This window comes from Zootermopsis nevadensis, unplaced genomic scaffold, assembly GCF_977971745.1.
Source record: "Zootermopsis nevadensis isolate Lab colony 2312 unplaced genomic scaffold, Znev_1.0 Znev_ptg000030l, whole genome shotgun sequence".
In the NCBI taxonomy this organism is placed as follows: Eukaryota; Metazoa; Arthropoda; class Insecta; order Blattodea; family Termopsidae; genus Zootermopsis; species Zootermopsis nevadensis.
The window spans coordinates 16,540,592-16,551,889 of NW_028259162.1; positions in this window are offsets into that span (position 1 = coordinate 16,540,592).

Below are 11,298 nucleotides of genomic sequence, written 5' to 3' on the forward strand. Positions count from 1 at the left end.
AAGGGACGTCTATGACAGCCATGTATAAGAAAACATATCATGAGTAAACGAGATGTAGACATACTGTCGCCCTTGTCATGGCAGTTTGCGATGGAATATCTTGGATCTGTATGTATATATTTATTTATGGTTTAACAATGTTTATACATTTTTCTGGTACCCAAGGTTACATTTTAATTTAACATTTTACATTCTAATTTTTCTTCTCTATTCTTGTCTATCTGCCCACAAATCCTCTTCGATGTTTCCTCCCTCATTGATAATTGAATTCCCTGTATCCAGGTATTTGGAGGACGTCCTCTTTTTATTCTTTCAGGCTTGGATTGTTGTGTACCAGACACGGGAAAAACCGTGTAAGTACAGTGTGGGTTCGAATAACGTTGGTCGAGCGGATTTTGGTTGGTTGGTTGGTTGGTTGGTTATTCGTTGCCGATGGAATAAGTATTGCTGAGAGTTGACTCGTACAAGGTTTTATTACTAGTAAATAGTGAATACACTAGGTTGCTGCGTAAGGCTCTCGCAGTGGCCGACTCTGACTGAAGTGCTGTCGTGACGACTGACTCGTAACAGATCAAAAAGCATTGGGTAATGCTCTTGCTGGTGTATATATTGGTCAGCAAGGGCGTATCCCGGGTACAATATGTGAACTTTGTACTCTGTACTGATAGGATTGTTCTAGAAGGTTTTAGTTTTTGTGAGTCTCTCCTCTGTCTGACACTTGCCTCACTCCCGGACTTCAGCTGATGCTTATTTTGAAATGATTGTGGGGTGACAGTGTCACCATTTCCTTTAAAAACAACCCAATTATCAGGCGGGAATAGCATCGGTGAAAGTCCGAGTTACAAAACAGTGTTCACATACAAGGTTTAATTAAATTTCTTATGCTGCAACTAGCGATTATTCCGATATACCAATATTATATTATTATACATATACAACAGGATCTGTATAAGGTTTACAATAACTACAAATACCTTCCAGTAATTTATTACTAATTACGTATATGGTACATATGTGCTATGGTCAGTATGACCCCCATAATTAGATTCGCATACATAGGTATACGACACCTCCCCTTTTACTAAAAAAGTGAAGTAAAGTATGATCATTCAATTTTCTGTCTCTCTTCTAGCGTTTGTCGGTAGCAATAGCTTTACTTGCTACCCTCCTTACTTGAGGGGTTGGTTGGTCAACCGGCCTGGTCTGATTTGAGGTGTGAATTTTTGTAACTATCTAGGTTCGAACAATACAGTGTGGCAGGGCCCTGTCCATCAAACCACTTCTTAATCTTTGGCCATCCGAACTTGTAACATTTACGACAACATTGCTGTAGCTTCTAGCTCGGATATTTTGTAACTTGACAATTTAAGCTTATCTGTATGTGTTCTAATAGTTTTAATTGGTGTGTCTAACATAATTATATCCAATTTTAATTTATAAAGTGAAGCTTAATTGTCATATGTTGGTTATATGGTGCTACATACAACCTAACTTTATTTCCTAGTTGTGTCCACAATGTCTCCTTCAGTTCAACTATTCTTTGGGAACAAGATTCTGAAATAGGAGCTGAATTGCTAAAGTCTTATAACTATCCTTCCTCACTACTTTTACCTTCTCTGTTCTTGCAGAAAGAGATAGTTATATCCCTAACTAGAGTCAGTGGGGAACAAGGATCACCTCAGGGTTGACGTGGTAATTTTTATGTATATCAATAAATACAGGAACAACAAATTTAAGAAACCGAATAATTTTGCTTTTGAAATTAAAGAAAATCTTATACCACTATTTCCCTAACTGGTACAAAAGTTTGGTTTACTGGCTGAAAGCCCGCTGTCGACTATGTCCAATTGAGTAATGCCACGTGTTTTGACCTGCATACCAGATCCCTTGCTGGCGAGGGAACCTCCACATATGGCTTGCTGGGGGGGGGGGGGGCTTCACCCCTGATCTTCTGGCCAGTTCAAATTTCAAGTTAAACAGTTACAGGGGTTCTGGACTGGTATAGTCTTCACAATCTGTAACTGAATGTACTGTTGTATCCCGGTGGATTGGCCAGTCCCGCAGGAGTGTAATATTCCCGAGCGGCTAGGAACGATGGTCGGCGATGGTAGGTTTGGATACACAGCTTAAGGTTAATGCCTAGTATGGCGAGAAGACGTTCGAATGTTGATGATTTATTGATAATTGAGATGAGTACAGTTCGTGTGAAACACAATGCTGAATGTATGTAGATAGAAATAATTGAGTAGACCAGCAGAGTTTCCCCCTAACGAGTGACGTGAAATGTCCAATGTGTTTCGAAATTCACAGGTTATAAGCAAATCTCGATATCACCCTTGTGACGTCAGTGACGGCATTTTACATGCAAGCTGATGCAACAAGCAGTAAAGTCTCGTCCAACGGCGTGGTTCTGTATCCATTTAGAGGACACGATAAACCCCTAGGAACGCGACCCCTTGCCCCGTCAAAGTTCGGGCGTCCTGACCTCGGCAAGCCTTCTTTATCTGTGAATATAATTGGAATCCATTTTCAACAAACTTATCTTGAACAGAGAAAATAATGGCTTCCTGTCGCCCCTGTCTACGACAGTTGGCAATGGAAAGTCTCGTTTTCTGTACAAGGTCTACAATATGACTACTACACTTTATTTAGTAACTTAATAACTCTACCTTATAATTAATTATATATGTGTTATATTTGGTTATTATCATCCCCCGTAATTAGATTATTCTACATAGGTATACAACAGTACTATTTGTACTGGAAAATCTTGCTTGCACACTCGAAGGTCTGTGGTCGCTAACTTACAATGACCTATATGGGTTAGACGGGTATAATATTGCCTTGTTTTGTCTATCAGTACAAATTCCTTTTCAGGTTGAATGAATGTAACATTTGCAATCGTACCATTGTCTTATTGGGAAAAGGATGCACAGGATACACGTCATAGCTTGAAATGAGAACATTAATGTAGCTTAATGACATACACAAAGAAGTATCTTGAATAAATACATCAAAATTAAGAAGTTGCAAGAAATGCTCCGAGCTCATTTGTAAGGACTGGTCTCTTGGAAAGCCTTCAGACTACTCTTGATCTGTTGTATCTGTGCTGGTAGAATTAATTGAGGCTATAATATTCCTCTATGCGCGTGCAATATGGCGTCTACTAATACGGAGTATTGATCTTTTAATTCTTCAAAGGCTCTGTCTAACTATAATGCATGTTCCCGTTAAATTAAATTCAATCTGTGGCGTAACAGCTCCAGAGAGCCAAAGGCGCCTAGCTTGACTACTGGTCTCACATGCCTAAGTAGAGGTGAACGATCATCCAACCAGATATAGGGTGACGTATGGTCAGCACGACGAACCCTCAGCCATCCATGTTCCTGTAACGTAATTAACATTGAAGTATATCCTAAAACTGTATTTAATTGTCAGTTTTCCTTAATAATGTGTTTTCTTATCTCTGACAGTCTCTTCGTCAGAATCTGTTCATTGTGAGGTACATTGTTTACTGCCTTTAGGGCTAGCGCGCACGAGCGGTTTTCCTGCCGCAGCGGTAAACCTACCGCAACCGCAAATTCTTGTTGCTTGTGCAGACGGTGAAATAAACGCATTGTCGGCGTTTTCTTTTCAGTTGGGAGCTGGTTTTGTGGAAACAGTTGGCGTGCGCTCTAGGCTGATAAGTCGAGTCGTGGATTTTGTTGAGACTCGCTGTGTGTGCTTTTTCCTAAGAGCGAGGGCAAAGCGTAGAAATAAATATTGGTTCCCTCCACTTGTAAGTCAAAGATTGTTGAAAGCCCAATTTCACAAGTTATATGAAGACCTGCGTATATATCCAGATAAATTATTCAGATACTTTTTTGTCAAGTTCGCTCGAGTTCGGCTGTAGAGCTTCTCAAACTTCTATCCACAGTTTTTCTCACTGTACTCCGATATGGCCGCACTGTACAGTGCCGGCCTTTTCTCCTATTCGGGCCGGGCGCAAACGGAGCCACTAGCCACCGCCACCCCACTTTATGCAGACATTTTGGTTGAGGTTGATAGCTTTGCATTGGTTTGTAAGTCTTGCATTTTCTAAAAAGTTCGATAATGTCTGCTTGATGTCTAATTTAAAATCATCATGAATGCTTTTTAAATCATGCACGAGAGATGCCAAAAAGTTCCGATCTGGATCATCATTATCATCATCTTGACGTTTCTTGTTTGTTATATTGTATGAAATTCTTTGTAGCAATTCATTTTCTGCCTTTTTCGGTGTTTGAGACATTTTTCTCTGTTTGGGGGGGGGGGGGGGTTATTTCTTCTGACGCATCTCCTTCTCGATCAGGATTGGCGTGGCGGACGCGAGTGGCTGCGTTTGTGCGGGATAAACGGTGGTCGAACGCAGTCACAAGCAGCGAGACACGGCCACTACCGTAGCGTGTGGCCCGGACGGGCCACTACGAACGCCGTGTCTGCGCTGAGTCTATTAAAACTGCATACAAAATACAGACCGCAGCTTGTGGCAGCCACCGGTGGCGGTGGCTAATGGCTCCGTTTGCGCCCGGCCTCAGTTTCACCAAGGTCGGCCAAACAATGGTCGCCGTGCGGCTGTTCCGCCGCTCTTGCGCGCACACAGTGTATTAACGATGACTGTTTGCTCCTTGGAAAGCTTTGAAAAAGTTAACTTGTCCCTTTTCTGAATAATATTTTCACATCCTGTTCGTTCAGCGTTCCGAACAATGTATGTGATTGTCCCTATGAATCCAAATAAACTTCTCTTAAAAGTGTCTGAATTCGAAACTCGTCATGTCACTTCCGTTAACGTAGCGTTCATAGACTCAATCTTACTTAGTTTTCTGTTTACATTCTTGTTCGACGATCTCCATTCTGTTAAATTAACCCAATCTGAACGTTCATGTCTTTGACAAAACTCTATTGTTAATTTGGCGTATTTTCTAACGGTTTAGAAATTTTTATCAGCCCGAGTTAAATCCACGTAGCGTAGTATTTTCCAAACATTACTGGACAGTGACTTTTTCGATGTGTTCGTAGTAAAGTCCTGGTGATTCCGGAATCTGTTGGAGTCTGAAATCTAGCGTCTCTGCCCCCGTGATGACCATACACGCTCTCCATGTCACTAACCCCATCTGTAAAATCACAAAAAGAATCACTTGATTCTGTTTTGGCATGTACTGTAGTTTTTGATCTCAGACGTTGTAAGGCAACATTTACCCATTGTATCTCCTATATTTCATATGGGCATACCTAACTAGGGCAAAACAAGATCTCCAAGCTCGAATTCCGGTAAAAGTATCTGCCTGTCGTACTAATCCTCACCCCTAGCTATTGCGGCTTCCAAACACGGTAAATTCGCAACTCGCCCGAACATCAATTTGATCAGCGTATAGCTAGATGCGCTGTGGTGTGTTGCATGGGAATACGGCATATTTATATTCAGTCGTCGCAGTTGGATTGATCCCTGTTTGCAAAATGCCTGATAAATTGAATTAAAACGCGGTAGGCACATTAAAAAGATCCGTTCGTCGCCATTGGGTGTACTGCAGTGGGTTTTTTCGTCGCGTGTAGTAACATGCATTCATCCTGAAACTGGGAATGTTACGCCTGGTTATCGCTGCAATCAATTTATGAATCTGGAAAAAGACAGCGGTATTTTCCTACCCAGGATGCGAAACTTGTAAGAGAGTTGTTTTTGGAGTATTCCAACAACGAGGGAAAAGATCCCTGGCAAGATAAGTTCTGTTATTAAAAACAGTACATCCAGGCAGAAGGCTCTGATTCCGTACACTTATGTAGTAAAAAACTTTAACATGCACAGAACTATTTAGTGTTTAGCACTGTAATCTTGGTCTACCAGGAACAACAAATCTTTGTAGTACCACAATTTCGGTACATAGAGGTCTTCGGTACTCATTCCAGATTTCTTAGCCATCAATATTTTCTTCCGTTCCTTTCTGCTACGTAGATTGTTGATCTTTTTCAACACATTTTCCTTGTTAGTTTGGGGATCAATTGTTTAACTTTTTCCGTCAGTGCTGAATAAGCACTCTTTTTCATCTCACGGTTGTGGTATTCTTTGCTCTTGACCTTCCAAATAGAAGGATGACCACGAAATTCTTCAATAAATTCCAGTACAAATTCCTTCGACCACGTCGCCATAGCACAAACTACAAAATCACAGTCCAAGTTTCAAAATACCACGTTCTTAAGAAATGACACACAACGCGAAACAGCAGCAGCAACTGAGCGATTGGCCTGCTGGTATCGTCACACACGTGCGTTCCGCCTGTCACGTGCTACGTTCTGCAGGTAGAACTGATGGATTTTCTACAGTCCAAACAATTGGCCGGCCGGCCACACCACACACATGAGTTTTGCCTTTCAGTCTTCAACTGTGCAGGCCGAACGGGAGGCCAAACTGTGTGTGTATGGGGGGCCTAACAGTTAAGAAATTGGCCTCGCGTGCAACCGTATAACAAAACAGCATTTTCAGCAAAATGTACGATCGTTCCAGCGGTTAGATTTCTCATAGGTACGGCGATCAGAAGCATTGTTAAAATGTACCTGTTCTGTTTAGAACTGACATTAATCGGCCCCACTGCATCAATGTTTATTTTCTGCAGTATCGGATCGGGTGTAGTGGTTGACTGAAGGCAATTTGGCATTTAGTTTTGTAATCTTATTCTTTTGACGGGATTCACGCTTCTGAAATATAATCCTCCACATCTTTCTTAATGCCTGGCCAATCAATGTACTATAACTTTAATTGCGTATTCGTCATACTCGTTCCCATGTGCGCTCCTAGTGACATAGAGCGAGCTTCACGTAATATTTCTGCTTTTTGCTCCTGACTGATTTCCTTTCATGGTTCTGCATGTTATCCTACCTGTTGCATAACTTGAATTCTATTCTATTCCATTCAAACTTCCATTTCTGTGAATTATCTGATAATTATCATTATTATTGATTATAATCAAATTCTTCTAATCTTAGTCTCCATTTTGACAACTTGGAATTTTATTCACACTTGATATCCACGAAAGTGGCTGATGACACTAATTAAAATTGTTTGCCACACAGGGATGGTCGAAAATGGGTGCAAGCCCATACTTCTGCGTAAAATTCCTTCTCTATCACACTATGCTAATTCGGCTTTTGTTAGTGTTTGCGTCTGTACATGGTAGAAATGGCTTTGTAAAATCAGGATATTGCAACAGTCGTTTACTCGTCGGAATTTTCTGAAATTTATTAAATGCGTTATCTTTGCGACTGTCTTAGGAAATCATTTCCAATATTCTCAACTTTTTTCTTCCGAGATTTGCTATATTTCCGACAGCCACCCCATCAGCTCGGACGTGAAACCGGAGCCAGGGCCCCACCAAAGGAATAAAAGATCAAGAATCCCCGAGGACTGTCGCAGTTCTCGGCCAGCTCTCGGATGCGGTTCATAACGGGGTCCACGATCTGACTGCCGATGGTATAGCGACTTTGGTCATAGTTGTCAGCAGCACCTCCATTTCCATTAATCAAAGTATTGGGGTGAAATAGCTGACTGTAGGTGCCAGTGCCGCCGGTGCAATCTTTGTATCATCGTTTTATATATTCTCTCTTTCGTTCTTTTTGTGATATTTTTGTCCCATAATATTGGGTTGAGGGCTCCTATGAGTCTCCTTCCTTGTTTTTTTCTTTCCTCTGTTTCAATTCCGTACATCCCTTGGTCCCCTATCATCGCTCCCAGATATTTGATCTTGGTCACATATCTAGTGGCTTCCTTTGCTTCTAGGGCTTCAGCCTCGTTATTATGGGAGTTTGCCATCAGGAGTAGTACTAACCATGGAAATTAGGAAGAGTGTTGAGAAGACGATAGTTCACCACCCAGCACATTACTGACTCCTCGGAGCGTAGTGTATCTCTCGACCGGTCTGCTAACAGGCTGCCTGCCCGGTACTCCTCGAGGTCCGACCCGAACAGCGCTACTGTAGCCTTCTCCCCGCGATGTCTTGATTGCTGCATATTTGGATACCCGTAGTCGACATGTGGCCAGCACTCGAACTCAGGATTCCTCGTACTACAGCGTGTTGAATAATTGAATTTTGAAGATAAAACTGACTTTCCTAGTTCTTCTACTGTGTTGAAAGCAATCCTGCCGCTGCCTGACGTAAAGTTGGTAATCGGTTTCCTTAGATGTTGGTAGTATTTCGTAGGAGGATAAGTTGAAGTAGCTAAGTATATCAAATGTAGAAGATTTGTCAGTTTGTGGATACTAATATGAAGAGTTTCATTCACTCTCAAGATAAGATAAAGTAAAGTTGAACAGTAGGTTACTCAAAGTTAACGCTATAACGCTATAGCTTGGTCTCACGTCCTATTTTACCACACTGTCTACATACAGGACGATTGCGGCATTCCCTAGCTATGTGACCCTCACCCTGACACCGGAAACATGTAATTCCGACAATATTTACGCGTGGGGGCTGTCTATTATTTTGGTAATAACCTGATGAAAATCTGTTTGTATTTTGAAACAGTCTGGGTTGCATGAACCCTGGCATTTGGGACTGAGATGTAAAGCGTTGTGATTTTAACTCCCCTTCTTCTTGTAAAGCTGTGTCTACCAGTTGTGCTAGGCTAACATTGTCGCCTCTGGATTTCACTATATATTTAACCCTATCGTCTCTAAGGCCTGCGGTGAAGGTACCTTTCACCAATTCAGTCAATAAAGCTTCTGCTCCACTGAGTAGATCAGGTCGAACGCCGTTGATCAGTCGCCGCTCTTCCAGTCTAATCATTCGGGCTCTTATTTCCTGTGATAACTCCATGGATAGGGCATCTAGCCTGGCGCTATATTGCACAACTGTTTCGGTATGTGACTGTCTAGTTTGAAATAAACTAGCAGCATAATATTCCAGTGTGCACTTCACCATGTAGTGTTCTTCCAAACATGCTTCAATCTCATCCCATGTTTGCTCTGAATTTCGATTAATAATTTTGTCTCGTGCTTCCCCAATAATATTAGCTCTTATAAATTTTAACAACACTACCCCCATGGTGGGTTTTGTAACCTGTATATCAGCCTCCACATTGTCACAAAAAGAACGCAACTCTTTCGGATCACCCGAAAAAGGTTTCGTTATTAACTTAATAGCTTGGGCTATGGTCACATATCTAGTAGCTTCCTCTGCTTCTAAGGCTTCTGCCTCGTTACTATGGGAGTTTGCCATCAGGAGCAGTACTAGCGTTCGAAATTAGGAAGGGTGCTGAGAAGACGGTAGTTCACCACCCAGCACGTTACTGACTCCTCGGAGCGTGGTGAATCTCGCGACCGGTCTGCTAACAGGCTGCCTGCCCGGTACCCGTCGAGGTCCGACCCGAACAGCGCTACTGTAGCCTTCTCCCCGCGATGTCTTGATTGCTGCGTATTTGAATACCCGTAGTCGATATGTGGCCAGCACTCGAACTCAGGAGTCCTCCAAGATGCGTCGATCGGGTCCTCGTACGACAGCGATTGAACGATGGAATTTTGATGATAGAACTGACCTTCCTTGATCTTCTACAGCGTTGAAAGCAATCCTGCCGCTGCCACCATGTAATACGTTTGGAAGTGCCTGACGTAAAGTTGGTAATCGGTTTCCTTATTGTATTAAAGTAATTTTATTTTAATTTTTAAATAACCATTATTTCAAATACAACTTAACACATTCTGATTTTTCGACATGTTAATTACTGTAATCACACGTAAACAGAGCAGCAACAGACAGCCAATCATATTCGCAGTAGCATCACTGTATACCACCACAGTCAATGTTCACAGAAGAGCAGTTTAACTCATCACTACGCTATACCTCAAATGAATGTTAAGCTATGTCTACACTCGTGGGCTTTTACGCTCGTCAATGGCATGCGTTATAGCGCAAGCAATAGCGCACGTAACGCATGCGTCTACGCATGCCTGAAGAGAGTTGAACGGCAGCAGTTTTAGCAGCGCATGCCTCATTGCACGTGTTCCCAGCCTGAGTGGGTTTTGGTTCAACACACCGTGCGCCTCGCTTCTCAAGATGGCGTCTTCGGAAGAAGAAACTTTGTTGTTTATCGACATTTACAGGTCGTTTCAACTGTTATGGGACCACAACCATCGAGACTACACTAATAAAACAAAACTTAGCGATGCTTTGACTGAGATGAGCAGCAAGTTAAACATCGACTTGAAGAGTGTGAAAAACAAAATAAAAAGTTTTGCGTTCATACTTTTCAAAGGAACGCCAAAAAGTGTTTAAAAGAAAAAGTTGTTCGGGCGCTGAAGATAACTACTCCTCCACGAGGTTTGCCTATAAGTCTCTGCTGTTCATTACAGAGTCGATAACACCTAGGGGAACTAAGGAAAGTAACGAAGCATTGCTGAAACGAATTGCTTGGAAACTTTAAACAAATACATTAAGGACGCAAACGAATCACCTGTAGCTAAAAATCTCAGCGTTATAGCTAACTTGATCGCAACAGGCATCGCTTCTCTGAAGTGAGTGTTCCTTTTTGCGATTTTCGGCGCAACTATTTCCAAAAGCGTGTTAAAGTTTGGTCTGGGCATTCGTGTAAAGTTTCGAAATAGAACCTCTTCATCGACTTCCTAATCCTTCAGAATTCCAAATTCCGTTTCTTTAAATAATCCTTCATCCATATGCGTCGCCGCCGTTGCTCTTTTCTCTTTCTTTCCCCTGCGATAACTAAATATGCTGCACTTATGCCCATAAGTAAGGTTGCGTCTGCCATGTTCCTCTCTCCTGTTCAGAAGAATTGCCTGACAAATGGCAGCATAGTGTGGACAGCTAGGGGCATGCCTTTGACACATTCAACAAAGGCATTCCCTAAACGAAAGTTGAATTGAAAGTTGAAAACGAAAGCGCACGAGTGTAGACATAGCTAAAGTCGTTCCTCTTCCTCCTTCCTCGCCGAAACACTAGATGAGACTGAAGTGCTTCTCCCTTGAACAACGCAATTTGAAGAAGAGGTCTGCGAGCAGATTGGACCGTGGACAAGTGAAGAATGAAATACAACTTTAGGCATTCAAATATATATTTATTATTCAAGTCTATACACAAGCTTTTAAATTGTTGATGTTAAAATTTAAAATTAATATTAATATTCTGCGCCATTCATCGTTATCTCGATGTTACAATATTGCGCTTTATACTACTACATGTTTCAATGTCATAGCATCATCTTCAGGTTTTTATCTTTAAAACTACTCTATATTTATTAATGCAAGCTTTTAATTGATTGTTCCTTTGATCTTCTTATTAT